We start from the raw sequence: 21,596 nt of genomic DNA on the forward strand, positions 1-21,596 counted from the left end.
ATTTCAAGGGGAGGTGAGTATTTACTGCAACCGAACTTATATTTTCTGTTTTTCATTTCATCAAACTGTCAGTAGTGTTCAGTCAACCAGTTTCTGATATAATGACGAACAAGATTTCACTATAAAGGAGTTGCACTGTACTGCAGTGTTATCACATTCTAACTGTAGGTTTTCCAGTACTGGATAACATCTTCACTGTAAATACATTATGATCAGTTTATTTCAGCACAATATGCGTTTGTATACTTGTATATGTTTATATACAAACATTACCACAGCAGGCATACAGATTACATCTAATTAAGGGTAGGAGGGATGAACTCGGAAATTATAGGCCGATTAGTCTAATGTCTGTTGTGGGGAAGTTATTAGACTCCCTGCCTCCTGTCCTGGGCCTCCAAGTGACATCAGCTCCACTTCCATGTTGCAGTCCCTGTGCCGAGATGCCAGATGACTTATGGATGGCAGAGGATGGCTACGATCGGTAAGCACAAGTCTACTCCCCTGTCCCCAACCCCAGCCCACCCCCTACCCAGACCCGTGAAGATTTTGGATCACTTAAAGCAGCTGGGGATTAGAGATGGTAAGGACCAGTGTGAGTCAGACCCACGGAGATATTAGGCGGCTTGTGGGTGGATCGGAAGATGTCTGGGATCATTAGGGACAGTTTGGCTTTTCCGAAGATGTTAGTTGGTTACAGTGTTGGTTTTAAACGTTTGTCTTTGGTAGTGAAATCTGAGCTGGGAAAAAGGCTTGTTCAGTCAGAGGATGTAGTGCATTGTTTTATGTACACCACTTTTAGTGAAACTTGTATCAAACCTGTTGAGATTTGCTCACTTTTTTGCTCTTTTGTGTACTGCACTCAATGATAGCTTTTTTAAAGTAGTCTGTTATATTAAATCATCTTTGCAATATCAGGGTAATGGTAAAGGTCTGTGAGGCTGAAACTTAGGATTTTTTAATGTACCAACACTTAACCCTTAACATAATGCAATATTGTCATGAACCATTAACAAAGCCCATTGGACTGATCAAGCAGTTAACATAGCTATACATGTCCTTCCCATTGATTGATCACTAGATTAACCAGCTGCACCAAATAACACGTGAATTGTTTGGGAGTCTTATCAATCGAGGCAAAGAAATGGAGATCATACCTAAAAGTCTATCGAGCAGAAATTATTGCTGCTTTATTGTCTTGTATGTGATACAGAAAACATATCAACGAATCTAACAGCTTCCACATGCAGAGTTTTTTTCCATTTAATTTGTAGGAAAATGTACCCATTCCGAGGTTCGGGAATAGGCATTGAGAAATAGGAGCAGGAGTAGGCCATATGGCCCCTCGAGCCTGCTCTGCCATTCAATAAGATCATGGCTGATCTGATCATGGACTCAGCTCCACTTCCCCGCCTGCTTCCCATAACCCCTTAGGCGTCGAGAGATCTATAAAGGCCACTGAGACCAGGAGCTCGGGGAGTCGGAGAAGCGGGAGTTCTGGCGGCAGAGCGTCGAGAGGCCTATAAAGGCCACTGAGATCAGGAGCTCGGAGAGTCGGAGAGCTGGGAGTTCCGGCGGCAGAGCGTCGAGAGGCCTATAAAGGCCACTGAGACCAGGAGCTCGGGGAGTCGGAGAGGTGGGAGTTCCGGCGGCAGAGCGTCGAGAGGCCTATAAAGGCCACTGAGACCAGGAGCTCGGGGAGTCGGAGAGGTGGGAGTTCCGGCGGCAGAGCGTCGAGAGGCCTATAAAGGCCACTGAGACCAGGAGCTCGGGGAGTCGGAGAGCTGGGAGTTCCGGCGGCAGAGCGTCGAGAGGCCTATAAAGGCCACTGAGACCAGGAGCTCGGGGAGTCGGAGAGCTGGGAGTTCCGGCGGCAGAGCGTCGAGAGGCCTATAAAGGCCACTGAGACCAGGAGCTCGGGGAGTCGGAGAGCTGGGAGTTCCGGCGGCAGAGCATCGAGAGGCCTATAAAGGCCACTGAGACCAGGAGCTCGGGGAGTCGGAGAGGTGGGAGTTCCGGCGGCAGAGCGTCGAGAGGCCTATAAAGGCCACTGAGACCAGGAGCTCGGGGAGTCGGAGAGCTGGGAGTTCCGGCGGCAGAGCGTCGAGAGGCCTATAAAGGCCACTGAGACCAGGAGCTCGGGGAGTCGGAGAGCTGGGAGTTCCGGCGGCAGAGCATTGAGAGGCCTATAAAGGCCACTGAGACCAGGAGCTCGGGGAGTTGGAGAGCTGGGAGTTCCGGCGGCAGAGCGTTGAGAGGCCTATAAAGGCCACTGAGACCAGGAGCTCGGGGAGTCGGAGAGCTGGGAGTTCCGGCGGCAGAGCGTTGAGAGGCCTATAAAGGCCACTGAGACCAGGAGCTCGGGGAGTCGGAGAGCTGGGAGTTCCGGCGGCAGAGCGTTGAGAGGCCTATAAAGGCCACTGAGACCAGGAGCTCGGGGAGTCGGAGAGCTGGGAGTTCCGGCGGCAGAGCGTTGAGAGGCCTATAAAGGCGTGCTTGTGCAGCTGCAGCAGAGAGGCAAAAAAGTAGAAAGAAATCGAAAGGTGACGTCACAGCCAAGGGGGTAAGTGATTGGCTGATGATTGGTAAGTAGTTTTTCTTTTTCTTTTCTTTATCAGTTAGTAACCTTAAACTCTTGTTGCCAAATTAAGTTTATCTAAGGGTTAAGTCAATGGCAGGACAGCTCGGACATCTGTTATGCTCCTTCTGTACTATGTGGGAAGTCAGGGACGCCTCCGGTGTCCCTGATGACTACGTGTACGGGAAGTGTATCCGCCTGCAGATCCTGACAGACCGCATTGTGGCACTGGAGCTGCGGGTGGATTCACTCTGGAGCATCCACGATGCTGATAATGACGTGAATAGCACATTTAGCGAGATAGGGAATGGAAGACCAACAGGAAGAGCAGTGCAAGGAAGGTAGTGCAGGGGTCCCCTGTGGTCATACCCCTGCAAAACAGATACACCGCTTTGGGTACTGTTGAGGGGGATGACTCATCAGGGGAGGGCAGCAGCAGCCAAGTCCATGGCACCGTGGGTGGCTCTGCTGCACAGAAGGGCAGGAAAAAGAGTGGGAGAGCTATAGTGATAGGGGATTCTATTGTAAGGGGAGTAGATAGACATTTCTGCGGCCGCAACCGCGATTCCAGGATTGTATGTTGCCTCCCTGGTGCAAGGGTCAAGGATGTCTCGGAGCGGGTGCAGGACATTCTAAAAAGGGAGGGTGAACAGCCAGTTGTCGTGGTGCATATAGGTACCAGCGATATAGGTAAAAAATGGGATGAGGTCCTATGAGACAAATTTAGGGAGCTAGGAGTTAAATTAAAAAGTAGGACCTCAAAAGTAGTAATCTCAGGATTGCTACCAGTGCCACCTGCTAGTCAGAGTAGGAATCGCAGGATAGCTCAGATGAATACGTGGCTTGAGCAGTGGTGCAGCACTGGGATTCAAATTCCTGGGGCATTGGAACCGGTTCTGGGGGAGATGGGACCAGCATAAACCGGACGGTCTGCACCTGGACAGGACCGGAACCAATGTCCTAGGGGGAGTGTTTGCTCGTGCTGTTTGGGAGGAGTAAAACTAATATGGCAGAGGGATGGGAACCTATGCAGGGAGACAGAGGTAAACAAAATGGAGACAGAAGCAAAAGATAGAAAGGAGAAAAGTAAAAGTGGAGGGCAGAGAAACCCAAGGCAAAAAAAAAGGGCCACTTTACAGCAAAATTCTAAAGGGTCAAAGCGTGTTAAAAAGACAAGCCTGAAGGCTCTGTGCCTCAATGCGAGGAGTATTCGGAATAAGGTGGACGAATTAACGCCGCAGATAGCAGTTAACGGATACAATGTGATTGGCATCATGGAGACATGGCTCCAGGGTGATCAAGGCTGGGAACTCAACATCCAAGGGTATTCAGCATTTAGGAAAGTTAGATAGAAAGGAAAAGGAGGTGGGGTGGCGTTGCTGGTTAAAGAAGAAATTAATGCAATTGTAAGGAAGGACATTAGCCTGGATGATGTGGAATTGGTATGGGTGGAGCTACAGAATACCAAAGGGCAGAAAACACGAGTGGGAGTTGTGTACAGGCCACCAAATAATAGTAGTGAGATTGGGGACAGCATCAAACAAGAAATAAGGGATGTGTGCAATAGAGGTACAGCAGTAATCATGGGCGACTTTAATCTACATATTGATTTGACTAACCTAACTAGTAGCAATGCGGTGGAGGAGGATTTCCTGGAGTGTATTAGGGATGATTTTCTAGACCAATATGTCGAGGAACCAACCAGAGAGCTGGCCATCCTAGACTGGGTGATGTGTAATGAGAAGGGACTAATTAACAATCTTGTTGTGCGAGGCCCCTTGGGGAAGAGTGACCATAATATGGTAGAATTCTTTATTAAGATGGAGAGTGACAAAGTTAATTCGGAAACTAGGGTCCTGAACTTAAGGAAAGGTATATTAAACTGGCAAATGATACTTAAAGGATTGACGGTGGATAGGCAATGGCAAACCTTTAAAGATCATATGGACAAACTTCAACAATTGTACATCCCTGTCTGGAGTAAAAATAAAATGGGGAAGGTGGCTCAACCGTGGCTAACAAGGGAAATTAAGGATAGTGTTAAATCCAAGGAAGAGGCATACAAATTAGCCAGAAAAAGCAGCAAACCGGAGGACTGGGAGAAATTTAGAATTCAGCAGAGGAGGACAAAGGGTTTAATTAGGAGGGGAAAATAGAGAACGAGAGAAAGCTTGCCGGAAACATAAAAACTGACCGCAAAAGCTTCTATAGATATGTGAAGAGAAAAAGATTAGTGAAGACAAACGTAGGTCCCTTGCAGTCGGATTCGGGTGAATTTATAATGGGGAACAAAGAAATGGCAGACCAATTGAACAAGTACTTTGGTTCTGACTTCACAAAGGAAGACACAAATAACCTTCCGGATATACTAGGGGACCGAGGGTCTGGTCAAAAGGAGGAACTGAAGGATATCCTTATTAGGCGGGAAATTGTTTTAGGGAAATTGACGGGATTGAAGGCCGATAAATCCCCAGGGCCAGATAGTCTACATCCCAGAGTATTTAAGGAAGGGCCCTAGAAATAGTGGATGGATTGGTGATCATTTTCCAGCAGTCTATCGACTCTGGATCAGTTCCTGTGGACTGGAGGGTTGCTAATGTAACACCACTTTTTAAAAAAGGAGGGAGAGAGAAAATGGGTAATTATAGACCAGTTAGCCTGACATCAGTATTGGGGAAAATGTTGGAATCAATCATTAAGGATGAAATAGCAGCGCATTTGGAAAGCAGTGATAGAATTGGTCCAAGTCAGCTTGGATTTATGAAAGGGAAATCATGCTTGACAAATCTTCTGGAATTTTTTGAGGATGTAACTAGTAGAGTGGACAAGGGAGAACCAGTGGATGTGGTGTATTTGGACTTTCAAAAGGCTTTTGACAAGATCCCACACAAGAGATCGGTGTGCAAAATCAAAGCACATGGTATTGGGGGTAATGTACTGACATGGATAGAGAACTGTCTGGCAAACAGGAAGCAGAGAGTCGGGATAAACGGGTCCTTTTCAGAATGGCAGGCAGTGACTAGTGGAGTGCCGCAGAGCTCGGTGCTGGGACCCCAGCTCTTTACAATATATATTAATGATTTAGATGATGGAATTGAGTGTAATATCTCCAAGTTTGCAGATGACACTAAACTGGGTGGTGGTGTGAGTTGTGAGGAGGACGCTAAGAGGCTGTAGGGTGACTTGGACAGGTTAGGTGAATGGGCAAATACATGGCAGATGCAGCATAATGTGGATAAATGTGAGGTTATCCACTTTGGGGGCAAAAACACGAAGGCAGAATATTATCTGAATGGCGGAAGATTAGGAAAAGGGGAGGTACAGCGAGACCTGGGTGTCGTGGTTCATCAGTCCTTGAAAGCTGGCATGCAGGTACAGCAGGTGATGAAGAAGGCAAATGGTATGTTGGCCTTCATCGCTAGGGGATTTGAGTATAGGAGCAGGGAGATCTTACTGTAGTTGTACAGGGCCTTGGTGAGGCCCCACCTGGAATATTGTGTTCAGTTTTGGTCTCCTAATCTGAGGAAGGACATTCTTGCTATTGAGGGAGTGCAGCGAAGGTTCATCAGACTGATTCCCGGGATGGTAGGACTGACATATGAGGAGAGACTGGATCAACTGGGCCTTTCTACACTGGAGTTTAGAAGGATGAGATGGGATCTCATAGAAACATATAAGATTCTGATGGGACGGGACAGGTTAGATGCGGGAAGAATGTTCCCGATGTTGGGGATGTCCAGAATCAGGGGTCACAGTCTTAGGATAAGGGGCAGGCCATTTAGGACTGAGATGAGGAGAAATTTCTTCACTCAGAGTTGTTAACCTGTGGAATTCCCTACTGCAGAGAGTTGTTGATGCCAGTTCATTGGATATATTCAAGAGGGTGTTATATATGGCCCTTATGGCTAAAGGGATCAAGGGGTATGGAGAGAAAGCAGGAAAGGGGTACTGAAGGAATGACCAGCCATGATCTTATTGAATGGTGGTGCAGGCTCGAGGGGCCGAATGGCCTACTCCTGCACCTATTTTCTATGTTTCTATGTTTCAATGTTTATCATTTAAGAAACTGTCTATTTCTGTCTTAAATCTATTCAATGTCCCAACTTCCACAGCTCTCTCTCTGAGGCAGCGAATTCCACAGATTTACAACCCTCTGAGAGAAGAAATTTCTCCTCATCTCTGTTTTAAATGGACAACCCCTTATTCTAAAATCATGCCCTCTAGTTCTAGCCTCCCCCATCAGTGGAAACATCCTCTCTGCATCCACCTTGTCAAGCCCCTTCATAATCTTATACGTTTCGATAAGATCACCTCTCATTCTTCTGAATTCCAATGAGTAGAGGCCCAACCTACTCAACCTTTCCTCATAAGTCAACCCCCTCATCCCCGGAATCAACCTAGTGAACCTTCTCTGAACTGCCTCCAAAGCAAGTATATCCTTTCGTAAATATGGAATCCAAAACTGCACGCAGTATTCCAGGTGTGGCCTCAGCAATACCTTATATGGCTGTAGCAAGACTTCCCTGCTTTTATACTCCATCCCCTTTGCAATAAAGGCCAAGATACCATTGGCCTTCCTGATCACTTGCTGTACCTGAATACTATCCTTTTGTGTTTCATGCACAAGTACCCCCAGATCCCGCTGTACTGCGGCACTTTGCAATCTTTCTCCATTTAAATAATAACTTGCTCTTTGATTTACTTAATGACTAAAAGCTTGGTCAAACAGGTACTGCCTTCGTAAAGGAATGGCACACTTTGAAAGCCAGCAGTTGTAGCAAGGCTGACCTGCTGGTGATAACCACAAATGTCACAATTACAAGACATTTTTCTGTGCACTTGCTAACAATCTGCATACAATGGGAGAATGCAAACAGGAGTGTGACCCAAGAAAAACAGCACCATATTTGTCAACATCAACATTACATCAATCACCGTCTTTAACCTGGACAGCAGTCCTTCTTGCCTGTATTTTCACATGAATTCTATTTCCAGCTCGCATAGGCACAGACATGCAGCACTCCTAATTGAGCACATATGAAGGACAGAATCAGTTTGCCTGTCAGGCAAGCAAGTCAGGCAGGAAAGTTTTTGAAGATTAATTCATTTTGGTAAAGGCAGCAGGGAACATTCATAGAAACATAGAAACATAGAAAATCGGTGCAGGAGTAGGCCATTCGGTCCTTCAAGCCTGCACCACCATTCAATATGATCATAGCTGATCATGCACTTCAGTACCCCATTCCTACTTTCTCTCCATACCTCTTTATACCATCCACGCATATCATGGGCAGCCGTCTGTATCGGGAAAATGGTGCTGGCCAATTAAAAAAGTGCTGCGGTCCGTTAAGCAGACCGGCTACTTTGGACAATTTCGGCGTCTGTTTCAAAGGATTGTGTTAACAGCCCTTGTTTATTCGGTGTCTGTTCAAAAATAATAGATTAGAGAAGATGCTGCACTATGGTTAGTTAATCAAAGTATCGGAGGCGGGGATGGAACTGGAATCCAGTCACCCATTTATTTTGTTCTCCCTTCATGTTCTCTCTCGGTGTCGCTAAAGGTGATACATTGCTGGATCGGGAATCGAGTTTGGATGAGCCCTGTGATGGACAGACTAGAATCTGTCACTGAATCACCAAGACATAGGGAATGCAGTTAAATCCACCCCAGAGACACTTTCCTGAGTAGTGAGGAGTGGTGACTGTTCTTGGTTATACTTCCGACCAACCTATTTTGGTTTTACCGTCCAATGCTGGTAGCAGGCGAATCACCTTAACACCAACTCACCTGCTAAAAGTGGTGGAGACTGTTCTATTGAGCCTTGATCTAGCATTGAGCACAGGCTGAAACAGCCAACGATAGCAACACGGTGAATGGTAATGTGATGGTTTCATTCTTTCTCTGCTTGGAAATTCCACTTTCACCACTTAATGATGGTAAAAGGACTGCAAAGCAGCCTGCAGGTTTGTTTGTAGATTCGGCAATTAACATGTCAAGTTACTGCAGAGCATCAATCAAAGAAACAAATACAATGGTGAACTATATTGCTGAATCAGTAGAACATAAATAAGTTGCTGCCATGCTCCTAAGTGTACAGTGATCTGGTTAGACTGTACTTATAGTGCTGTGGGCAATTTTGATGATGGGAGATTTTCATGTCCTGGAGCTGGTGCAGAGAACAGCAATAATGCTCATTAGTGTCAGAGGGTTGAGTCAGAAGGAAAGATCGGAGATGTTTGGGCTCTTTAGCCTTTAAAAAAAAACAAAGAACTTCCACAGAGGTATGTAAGATAGTAAAGCATATAAAAAAGATAAAATAAGGAGCGCTACTTTAAGAAAACCTTAACAGGATTGTGCAGTGAGTACTGACTCATTGCATACCTTCAAAAGGGACCTGTGCCAGTTCCTGGCAGATCGCAGCATACAAAATGTAATATAAATCCTGGTAAATGTGGTTTGTTGGATTAGTTTGATCGCCTCGATTTTTTCAACCTAAATTAACCTTGGATTTTTGATGTTTTTTTAAGCTCTCCCAGGAGATTATGTGGCTACTGCTGGCTGAGTAGTTGTGAATCATGATACTTAAGGCATCACAACTGTGTGAGGCTGGCTCGATGGACAAACTGTTATTTTCCTATCCATTATTTTCGTATGAGGGTATGACAAGGACACATATGTTCAAAGAAAGAATGACACTCTCACATAAAAGAAATGAAGACTTGCATTTATATAGCACCTTTCATGGCCGCAAGAAGTCCCAAAACACTTTACAGCCAATGAAGTACTTTTGAAGTGTAGTCACTGTTGTAATGTAGGAAACACAGCAGCAAAGTTGCGCATAGCAAGCTCCCACAAACAGCAATGTGATAATGACCGGATAATCTGTTTCTAGTGATGTTGGTTGAGGAATAAATATTGGCCAGAACACCAGGGAAAACTCTCCTGCTCTTCTTTGAATAGTGCTGTGGGATCTTTTACATCCACCCGAGAGGCCAGACGGGACCTCTGTTTAACATTTCGTCTGAAAGACGGCACCTCCGACAGCACTCCCTCAGTACTGCTGCGGAGACTCAACCTAGATTTTATGCTCAAGTCCCTAGAGTGGGACTTGAACATAAAACCTTCTGACTCAGAGGTGAGAGTGCTACCAAGGCTGATACTCTGTTTATACAAAACTAAGAAAAACTAAAAATGCTTTCGTACACCTCAGTGAAGATGTTGACTATGACTTGGAGTTCAGACTCCGAATGTGCGCAAACGCATGCGTCGTCCGCGTACTACAGTTCGTCGCCTCCAGGCCAGATCGAAGACCGTCCCAACCTCTGTCATCGAAATGCAGTACGCGGACGACGCATGCATCAGCGCACATTCAGAGTCTGAACTTCAAGTCATAGTCAACATCTTCACTGAGGCATATGAAAGCATGGGCCTTACACTAAACATCCGTAAGACAATGGTCCTCCACCAACCTGTCCCCGCCACACAGCGGCGTGGCCTTGGACAATGTGGACCACTTTCCATACCTAGGGAGCCTCTTATCAACAAGAGCAGACATTGATGACGAGATTGAACATTGCCTCCAGTGTGCCAGTACAGCCTTTGGCTGCCTGAGGAAAAAAATGTTCGAAGACCAGGCCCTTAAATCTGCCACCAAGCTTATGGTCTACAGGGCTGTTGTGATATCCGCCCTCCTGTATGGCTCAGAGACGTGGACCATATACAGTAGACACCTCAAATCGCTGGAGAAATACTACCAACGATGTCTCCGCAAGATCCTGACAATCCTCTGGGAGGACAAGCACACCAAGGTTAGCATCCTCGATCAGGCCAACATCCCAGCATCGAAGCACTGACCACACTTGACCAGCTCCGCTGGGCCGGCCACATTGTTCGCATGCCTGCCACAAGACTACCAAAGCAAGTGCTCTACTCGGAACTCCTACATGGCAGGCGAGCCCAAGATGAGCAGAGGAAATGTTTCAAGGACACCCTCAAAGCCTCCTTGATAAAATGCAATATCCCCACCGACACCTGGGAGTCCCTGGCCAAAGACTGCCCTATGTGGAGGAAGTGCATCTGGGAGGGTGCTGAGCACCTCGAGTCTCATCGCTGAGAGCATGCGGAAAACAGGCGCAGGCAGTGGAAGGAGCATGTGGCAAACTAGTCCCACCCACCCTTTCCTTCAATGACTGTCCCACTTGTGACAAAGATTGTAATTCCTATATTGGACTGTACAGTCACCTAAGAACTCATTTTTAGAGTGGAAGCAAATCTTCCTCGATTTCGAGGGACTGCCTATGATGATGATGAAATGACTTTAAAATGGTCCAATTATGCCCTGCCTTCGAACGCAGTTTCACCTGAGGATTGCACTTGTTCATTGTGTAAAGGTATGAAATTGAATATTAGAAAAAAATAAGGATAGAATATAGGACTTTAATTAGTGTTGAAATTTTTTTTAAAAACCATGCTGGAAGTACACAGCAGGTAAGTGAGCATTTGTAAGGTGAAAAAAATAGGTTGTTGACCAAAATTACTGAAGTAAATTTTCAAACCAGAACGTTACAGAGCGCCCTGCAGGACTGTAAGATACTGTTCCTAAGCTCGCACTCAGTTACGTTGGAAGTGTAATTGAAAAAAGAACTTGCACTTATATAGTGCTTTCATGTGCTCAGGATGGCCCCAAAGTGCTTCACAGTTAAATAATTACTTTCATTGTGCAGTCACTGTTGCTTGTAGGCAAACACAGCAGCCAGATTGTGCACTCCAAAGCCCCCATACACATCACTGACACGAGTCACCACTTGATCTGTTCTGGCATTGTTATCTTTCTGTTGAGCATTCTGCAGTTCTCAAGTCTGAACATTGAATTTAGTAAGTTCAGACTTTTAAATGTAGCCTCCATTTTCTTCAGAGCTTTGGGTGTCTGTGATCTAGCTTGAGCCTGTTCTCAGTAGGTGTCCAGGAAGGGGTCTGCTGGGTTGGGTAGGTGCGGTGAGGAGGCAGACGGATGTTTGGGGCAAAGACCTCTCATTAGAACACAGTGCTGGCAGAAGTCTGAACCTGTGGTATTGATCTGTTTTTTTCTGTTCTTGGCATTGACGGTTCCGCTGTTTCGCTTGCATTTTCTGTTTGAACTTCAAATTTGCTACATTTGCTGCTTGCCTTATTTTTTCCTTTTTTCACATCTGTTTGTTATGATATGCATAATCTTTAGTCCTTTTTTATGTCTCTGTATCATCTCACTGATAATCTTTTACATCATTGAATAGTTTTCTATGAAGAAATATGCAGCTCATTCAACCCATCTTCCTCTCTCTATGATTGGCGTATCTGTTAATTCTCTCCCACTTCCACCCCTTTTTTATAGAATCATAGATCCATAAAGCACATGGTGCATGTGCCGATTCTTTGAAAGAGCTGTCCAATTAGTCCCTCATAGCCTGGGAAATTTTCCTTTTCAAGTACATACCTGTCATGTATGTACATTCTGTTTGTAGCCACCAGATGGCGTCATTGTTGGAGGCCACTGAGCAGCATGCACATGGTGCTGCTCAGGTATAAAAGGCCAGCCATTTTGGGAGTCAGGCACTTTGGGCCTAAATAAAGCAAATAAAGCAGGTTGTACCTTGCTTCATTAAACAGTACTCAGTTTGAGCCTTTATTGCATACATAACATTTGGCAGTGAGAATACAAGAACCTTTGTTTGCAAAATGAGCACGTTTGGATTTTTAGAGCGATTCATGGAGGGAGAAGATTGGGCAGACTTTGTATGCTGTTTGAACCAATACTTCATGGCCAACAAAATGAAGGGGGTCGACGATGCAGATCGGCGCCGGGCCGTGTTCCTCACTGTGTACGGTTCAAAGATCTACTGTCTGATAAAGAATCTATGGTCTGATAAAGAATCTCATGCCTAGTGATCCAACAGAGAAAACATATGAGGATTTGTGTACATTGGTACGGGAGCACCTCAAGCCAGATGACGGCATCATCATCTGGAGATACAGGTTTTATACACCCATTCGATCGGAGGGCCAGAGCGTGGCGGAATTTGTTGCCGACCTGATTCGTCTAATGGGACCGTGCAAGTTTGGGACGGTGTTGACAGACATGCTGCAGGACTTCTTTGTTATCGGTATCAACCACGAGGTGATCCTGCACAAACTTCTGCCGGTGGAGGAGTTGGATTTAAAAAGGGCCATCCAGATCGTTCAATCATGTGTGACGACGGACAGGAGTCTAAAGCAAATAGCGGTGAAGAACTGAACCTCGGCAAGTACTGTAAATGCGATTGATTCGCCGTTTGGCAGAGTGGCACATGGCAGGGCCTATCCGGCTGCGTTTGCGAAACCTGTGGCTGCCCAAAGTCCGTCAGTGGGAATGTATCCGACTTCTCCGTGTTGGCGTTGTGGGAGAAATCATCGGCACCAGCGATTTAAGCAATATAGTTGCAAAGGCTGTCTGAGAATGGGGCATCTCCAGCGCAAGTGTCCGCAGATGAGCAAGCGAGCTGCGACACACCACGTGGAGGATGAGAGTCAGACTAGCGTGGATCCGGATACGCAATCCGAGATGCTACAGGAGGAAGTGTATGGACTGTACTCCTTCATAACCAAGAGTAAACCAATTTTGATTAATGTGAAGTTTAACGGGATACCGGTATCGATGGAACTGGACATGGGGGCAAGTCAGTCGATCATGAACGAGAGGGCATTTTATAAGCTGTGGGATACTAAGACTGTGAAACCCAGGCTGAGCCCTGTTAACGCCAAGCTGCGCACGTACACCAAAGAACTGATAAAGGTGATTGGCAGTGCACTAATTAATGTGTCATATAATGGTGCGGTTCACGAGTTACCGCTGTGGATTGTTCCAGGCAATGGCCCAACGCTGCTTGGCAGGAGCCGGTTGGAGAAAATCAGATATGACTGGAATGACATAAAGGCGTTGTCATCAGAGGAAGATACATGTGCCCAAGTATTGAGCAAATTCCCCTCGCTCTTCGAACCGGGTATCGGCAACTTCATGGGAGCCAAGGTGCAGATCCATGTGGACTCAGATGCAAGACCCGTCCATCATAAAGCTTGGGCAGTGCCATATATGATGAGGGAGAAGGTCGAAATTGAACTGGACAGACTCCAGCGTGAATGGATCATATCACCGGTCAAATTTAATGAATGGGGCAGCCCCATTGTTCATGTGCTGAAAAGTGACAGCAGTCAGAATCTGTGGAGACTACAAAGCTACGAGCAACATGGTTTCGGAACAAAATCAGTACCCGTTACCAAAGGCTGATGACTTGTTTGCGACGCTAGCCGGAGGGAAGTCGTTCACAAAACTGGACTTGACGTCAGCCTACATGACACACGAGTTGGCCGAGAGGTCGAAGAGACTTACGTGCATTAGCAAGCACAAAGGACTGTTTATTTACCACAGGTGCCCGTTTGGAATTCACTTGGCTGCAGCAATATTCCAGAGGAATATGGAAAGTCTACTGAAGTCCATTCCCAGAAACATCATGTTCCGAGATGACATCCTGCTCACCGGTCGTGACTCCAAGGAACATCTGAACAACCTGGAAGAGGTTCTACTGCGTTTGGACAGAGTGGGACTCAGACTGAAATGCTCGAAGTTTGTCTTCATGGCACCGGAGGTTGAATTCCTTGGGAGAAAAATCGCCGCTGATGGCATCAGACCTACTGACGTGAAAACCAAGGCCATCAAGAATGCACCAAAGCCGCAGAATGTGACGGAGCTGTGTTCATTCCTGGGTCTACTCAACTACTTTGGTAACTTCCTACCTAAATTGAGCACCTTACTAGAACCACTGCACATGCTATTGAGAAAAGGTGACAACTGGATGTGGGGTGCATCACAAGACAGAGCTTTCGAGAAAGCCACCAATCTGCTTTGCTCGAACAAGCTGCTAGTACATTATGACCCTTGTAAACGTTTAGTTTTGGTCTGTGACGCATCGTCATATGGAATTGATTACGTACTCCAACAAGCCAATGAGTCGGGGAAACTTCAACCTCTCGCGTGCGTATCTAAAAGTTTGTCTAAAGCGGAAAGAGTCTAAGGCATGGTAGAAAAAGAAGCTTTAGTGTGTGTAGGGTGTTAAGAAGATGCATCAACACCTGATCGGTCTGAGGTTCGAATTAGAAACTGATCACAAGCCGCTCATTTCATTGTTTTCCGAGAGCAAAGGTATCAATAACAATGTTTCATCCCGCATCCAAAGGAGGGTGCTGACATTATCTGCCTATGATTATGTCATTCGCCACAGACCTGGCACAGAGAATTGTGCCGATGCTTTGAGCCGGTTGCAGTTGCCCACAGTGGAGGTGGAAACGCCACAACCGGTGGATCTAATGTTAATCATGGATGCTTTTGAGAGTGAAGGAACCCCTATCACAGCTGAACAAGTTAAGACCTGGACCAGCCAGGACCCGATTTTATCGGTGGTAAAGGGTTGCATCCTCAAAGGGGATTGGTCTGCCATACCTAAGCAAATGTGCAAGGAGGCCAAACCGTACATTCATCGTAAGGATGAACTGTCTATTCAAGCAGATTGCATACTGTGGGGCAATCACGTTCTAATGCCCAAGAAAGGGAGAGAGAAGTTCGTGCGTGAGTTACACAGCACACATCCGGGCATAGTGATGATGAAGGCCATCGCCAGGTCCCATGTATGGTGGCTAGGAATTGATTGTGAGCTGGAAGCATGCGTGCATCAGTGCAACACTTACATGCAACTCAGCAAAGCACCAACGGAATTGCCGCTGAGTCTGTGGTCATGGCCATCCAAACCTTGGTCCAGGATCCATGTAGATTTTGCAGGTCCCTTCCTGGGCAAGATGTTTTTAGTGGTGGTGGACGCTTATTCGAAGTGGATAGAATGCATAATCATGTCATCCAGCACGTCCACGGCAACCGTAGAGAATCTCAATGTCATGTTCGTGACACATGGTCTGCCTGACATAGTAGTGAGCGACAATGGGTCGTGCTTCACCAGTCAGGAGTTTGTGAAACTTAATGGCACAAAACATGTAAGGTCAGCACTGTTCAAGCCTGCATCCAACAGGTAAGCTGAATGTGCAGTACAAATTATCAAGCAAAGCATAAGGAGAGTAACCCAAGAGTCACTGCAGACCCGGTTGTCCTGCATACTGCTGAGTTACAGGACAAGACCCCACACACTCACAAGGGTCTCGCCTGCTGAATTCATGATGAAAAGAGGTCTTAAGACCAAGCTATCTCTGGTACACCCAGATTTAAATAATCATGTTGAATACAGAAGACAAAGTCAACATAGGGTACCACGATCTTGCAACTGTGTCACGCGAGATTTCTGTTAATGATCGTGTATATGTGTTGAACTATGGTCAGGGTCCCAAATGGATCGCTGGTACGGTCATGACCAAGGAGGGCAACAGAATATTTGTTATTAAGCACAAGAATGGGGAAACTTGCAGGAAACACATGGATCAGACAAAACTGAGGCACACAGACGAACCAGAACTGTCGGACGAAGAAACCATCGACGACCAACCAACCAACCATCAGTCTTCAGAGGACTCAAGGGTCATCAGTGAACCCGGAATTTCCATCACGGCCCTGTTCAATAAAAATGGACTTGCAATTCCTGACATAGCCACTGCCACCCCCAACAAGTCAGTCATCCAGCCATCAGCCACAACAGACCCTACACACTCACCCAAGGCTGGAAACGAACTGAGACGGTCAATCCGGGAGTGCAAAGCACCGGACCGACTCAACCTGTGAAAGACTGTAATAAGATCTCAGAGGGGGGTATTGTCATGTATGTACATTCTGTTTGTAGCCACCAGATGGCGTCATTGTTGGAGGCCACTGAGCAGCACGCACATGGTGCTGCTCAGGTATAAAAGGCCAGCCATTTTGAGAGTCAGGTACTTTGGGCCTAAATAAAGCAGAGCCAAAGTTGTACCTTGCTTCGTTAAACAATACTCAGTTTGAGTCATTATTGCATACATAACAATACCCAATTCCCTTTTGAATGTTACTATTGAATCTGCCTCCACCTCCCTCTCAGGCAATGCAATCCAGATCATAAAAATTTGCTGCATAAAAATATTTCTCCTCATTTCCTCTCTGGTCCTTTTGCCAATTATCTTGAATCTGTGCCCTCTGGTTACCAAACCACCCTCCAGTGGAAACAGTTTCTCCTTTTTTACTCGATCAAAATCTTGAACACTTCTGTTAAATCTCCACTTAACCTTTTCTGCTTTAAGAAGAGACCCAGCTTCTCTAGTCTCTCCACATAGAATCATAGAAATTTACAGCACGGAAGGAGGCCATTTCAGCCCATCTTATTCGCGCCGGCCGATCTCACTTTCTAGCTCTTGGTCTGTAGGTTACGGCATTTCAAGTGCACTTCCAAGTACTTTTCAAATGTTGTGAGGGTTTCTGCCTCTACTAACCTTTCAGGCAGTGAGTTCCAGACCGCCACCACCCTTGGTGAAGAAATTTCTCTTCAAATCCCCTCTGAACCTCCTAACAATTACTTTAAATTTATGCCCCCTGGTTGTTGACCCCTCTGCTAAGGGAAATAGGTCCTTCCTATCCACTCTATCTAGGCCCCTCATAATTTTATACATCTCAATAAGGTCTCCCTTCAGCTTCCTCCAAAGGAAAAAAACCCAACCTATCCAATCTTTCCTCTTAGCTAAAATTCTCCAGACCAGGCAACATCCTCGTAAATCTCCCCTGAATCCTCTCTAGTGCAATCACATCTTTCCTGTAATGTGGTGACCAAAACTGCATGCAGTACTGTGGCCTAAATGTGGTGACCAAAACTGCATGCAGTACTGTGGCCTAAATGTGGTGACCAAAACTGCATGCAGTACTGTGGCCTAAGTAATGTTTTATACAGTTCAAGCATAACCTCCCTGCTTTTGTATTCTGTAGCTCGGCTAATAAAAGCAAGTATTCCGTATGCCTTGGTAACCACCTTATCTACCTGGCCTGCTACTTTCAGGGATCTGTGGATAACTGAAGTCCTTCAACCTTTCCTCTTGACATTTTTTCTAACTTTACCTAATTGTTTATCTTTCACCCTTCAGTTCTGATGAAGGGTAGCATACCTGAGACATCAATTACCTATCTTTCCTCTGTACAGATGCTGACTGACTTGTTGTGTATTTCCACTTCTCAGCATTTTCAGTTTTTCCTTTTTAGAATGTCTACCAGGTTATTTGATTTGGGACTCCAGTAATCTTTGACCTATAACTAATCAACTGTGCATCTTTTGAAAGGGCAATGGTGACGACTTTAATTGGAAGAAATTTGAATGACTTTTCTTGCCCTATTGTTTAATGCAGGAGACATGTTGGTCTACAGACGACAACCTAGGTGCTTTGACCCACAGATGCTGCAAATACTCAAGACTCGCAGACCTAAAACAATGAGGAAAATTGAGGTCAGAGGCTTCCTTCAGACGAACACCTCCGACCCAAAACATTTTTGCTAAAATACCTGGTGGTCACAGAGGCACCTTCGATTGTGGTCGGAGCCCTTCATTCGATGTGCACCGCACGGGGCGATGACTTCCCTATACGTAGGGAAATGCTGGAGTCACGTGGGCCTGGACCACCAATCACTAGGTAGTATTCTCATTGATAAAAATGAGATCTCTGTTTGTGCGAGATCCCATTACCATCAATGAGAAAATCCTCCTAAAACAAGAAACACAGCATAATAAATTTAAAAAAAACACCTCACATATTTAAAATTAATTAAAATTAAATGTAATTAAATGTTTTAGAAAAAATATATATTTTGGGGAATTTTTTTTAATGTGTTTTTATAGGATTAAAAATAAACTTACGTTAATGGACAGGGTTTTTAACATTAAAAATGTATGATTAAATTTAAATTTAATATGTTTTAAAACTCCTGCGCTGGCTAAAGTAAGCTATGTGTAAAAGTTTGAAGGACATTTGCTGGGCAAGAGATGGGCAAATAGCTCAATCTCTCCCGCGCAAACGTCCTTCTCCCGGGGATGCTCCTGGGCATGCGCATCTCACCCTGAAAACCGGCTTTTGCAAGGCCTCGGCAGGTCCATGCGCACTTCGTACGGATCCGGCAAGGCCGGAATTTTCAGCACAACGTTAACTCTGTTTCCTCTCACCGCATATGCTGCCTGACCTGCTGAGTGTTTCCAGCATGTTCTGCTTTGACCTGCAGGTCAGCAAGTGATCTCCATATTCAATCTAATCGGGCTTCATCAACTTGTTTATGTTAGACCTGAACGATATGTGAACCAATATTCAATCAAGCTGGCGCCATGGTCAAAGTGCTCTTTTGTGTCTTTGAGACTGTTTTTGATTGACAGCTCATTGTACTAAGCCCAAGGAAAAACAGTAGGAAGTATCCCAAATTGCAACACTGACACTGCAAACTGGATCAATTGAAGATTGGACAACAGACTATGAGTAAAACTGATTGGTCATAGCTAAGTTATTGAATTCTTCAGAGTCGTGTTATTTTCAAAAGTGTCCACCAGTTAATCAATAGAGAATGGGTGCGAACAAGGCCTCACTTTCACTCATGTCTGGTTCATTTGAACCTGATAATACACATTCTTAATCATCATTACTTCAACATGTCATTGTAAAGTTCAAAACGAAAATGGTCGCAACTGAGCTTTCTTAACAGGATAAAGTGGTCTTAGTTCAATGCCAGGACTACTTACTTAATTCACTTCACACCAATGAAATCCCAGAACTCCCTATGCTTAAAAAAAACTACTGAAATTTTACACATCCCACATGTATCACTTTAGGAGGGTCATTGGCATCTCATGTTAGGGGACTAGTATTTAAAATTTCATGTGCGTTGAGAACTTGAATTCAAGCAAGAGGTCAAAGGCTTTAATTTGTCAAAGAAACCCATAGCTGATTTTCTACCTTAGAATGAGCATATGTGTTCCTATAGTTACAGAAACATACCTTTCCTAAAATTTAAGACATGTACAATACCAATTATTATTTGTAGGAATAAACAAGCAGCACAAATGACACTGAGAAGATTTTGTTCTTTTGCAATGCAGTGTTTGCTACTGCCTTAAATTCATCTAGCTGAATGATTTCAGGCAAACATTCTTTGCTCACATTGCTGGCATGGCATGTTCTATAAGATACATTGAATACCAGACATGAAACTATTTTGTCCAATTAAGAATTTCAACTGCATGCATCACTTAAAACATTGATCACTTGATCTGTCATGTATGTAACCATCATGTAACGGTAATCTTCATGTAACTGTAATCTTCATGCAACTCCTGTACACTGTACTAATACCCTAGAAATGCACATCCTGACCACAGGGGGTGAACTTGTGGGAGACACTCCTCACCTGGGTTTCCAGATATAAAAGCGGAGGTCCCACCCAGGGTCAGCACTCCTTGGTCCTGGGAATAAAGGTTAAGGTCACGTAGTGACTGTGTCTGCAATACATGCCTCGTGTGAGTTTGTAGTACGGTGCAGGGACACCACATTTGGCGACGAGAAACGGGAATCACCGAACCACGAGGATGGCCACCGGTAGCACAGGGGAACGTTACTGTGTGGGTGAGGACTGGGATGACTTAGTGGAAAGACTCCAGCAGAGCTTTGTCAACAGCGGCTGACAAGCGGAATGCGCATCTACTGACCAGCTGCGGGCCACAGACGTATGTGCTTTCGAAAGACCTGCTCGCACCCCAAAAGCCAGCGGACAAGTCCTTTGAAGAGCTCAGCCAGCTGATCAGTGAGCATCCCAAGCCGGCAAGTAGCGTACACATGGCCCAGCACCGGTTCTACACACACCGGCGTCGGGAGGGACAATACATCTCGGACTTTGTTGCAGACCTGCAGCGCTTGGCTAGTCTCTGTAAGTTCACAGACGCCTGCAGATGGGAGATGTTAAAGGACTTTTTCATTGAGGGCATTAACCATGCTGGGATTTTCAGGAAGCTCATAGAGGCCAAGGACTTGACTTTAGAAGGGGTGGCGTTGATAGCTCAGACCTTCATGGCAGGGGAAGAGGAGACCACGCTTATTTACGCGCGCAGCCCTGGTCCCAACGTGGTGATGGACCTGGAAGTTAACATTGTGAACACGGCTAGGTACCCCGCAGGCAGGCAAAGGCATTTCAAAACTGCCCAGGCAGCAACAGACTCTAGGGTGGGCTCACAACAGGGACAATGGAAAGGGGATCGGCAATTCACGCCATCACGGGGAACAATGTGTCCCGTGATGGGACCATTAACACCCACCATCAGAGTGCTTAGAAACAACCAAATGGGCAATCAGAGAGGAATGCCTGGTAACAGTCCCTTTGTTAACAACAATCTCAGCTCATGCTGGAGATGCAGGTGTAGACATACTGCGAAAAGCTGCAGGTTCCAGCAATATACCTGTAGGATTTGTAACGTCAGTGGACACTTGGCCAGGATGTGCAAAAAAGGTGTGGCGAGGCTAATCTCTCAGACAGAGGAACCAGACAAGGGGTCTGCAATGCAGGATGATGCCTGGGGAAAAGCCATAGATGCTGAAGTTCAGCAGGTTCATGTGGCTGACGTCCATAGCTCATACACTAAAACGCCACCCATGATGATGAAAGTTTTATTGAATGGTATCCCAGTGCGTGTGGAACTGGATACGGGAGCTAGCCAGTCACTTATGAGTGGCCAACAATTTGAGAGGCTATGGCCACACAGAGCTAGCAGGCCCAAACTGGAACACATTGACATGCAGCTACGGACGTACACCAAAGAGATCATCCCAGTGCTAGGCAGTGCAAACTTGGTGGTAACACATAATGGATCACAGAACCGGCTGCCACTCTGAATCGTCCCGGGAAATGGCCCCGCACTCTTGGGGAGGAGTTGGCTGGCCAAGACAAATTGGAAATGGGGGGATGTGCACGCCATTTCATCTGTGGAGCGAAGTTCATGCTCACAGGTCCTACAAAAATTTAGGTCACTG

The 21,596-nt window shown here is 45.7% G+C and overlaps 1 protein-coding gene across 3 annotated transcripts in view; it reads left to right on the top strand.

Annotated features, from left to right (window-relative positions):
• LOC139268148 (potassium channel subfamily T member 2) overlaps positions 1-21,596 on the top strand; it is a 1,179,460-nt gene that overhangs the window by 1,141,121 nt on the left and 16,743 nt on the right. The window lies entirely within an intron of this gene.

This window comes from Pristiophorus japonicus, chromosome 8 (genome assembly GCF_044704955.1).
Source record: "Pristiophorus japonicus isolate sPriJap1 chromosome 8, sPriJap1.hap1, whole genome shotgun sequence".
Classification (NCBI taxonomy): Eukaryota; Metazoa; Chordata; class Chondrichthyes; family Pristiophoridae; genus Pristiophorus; species Pristiophorus japonicus.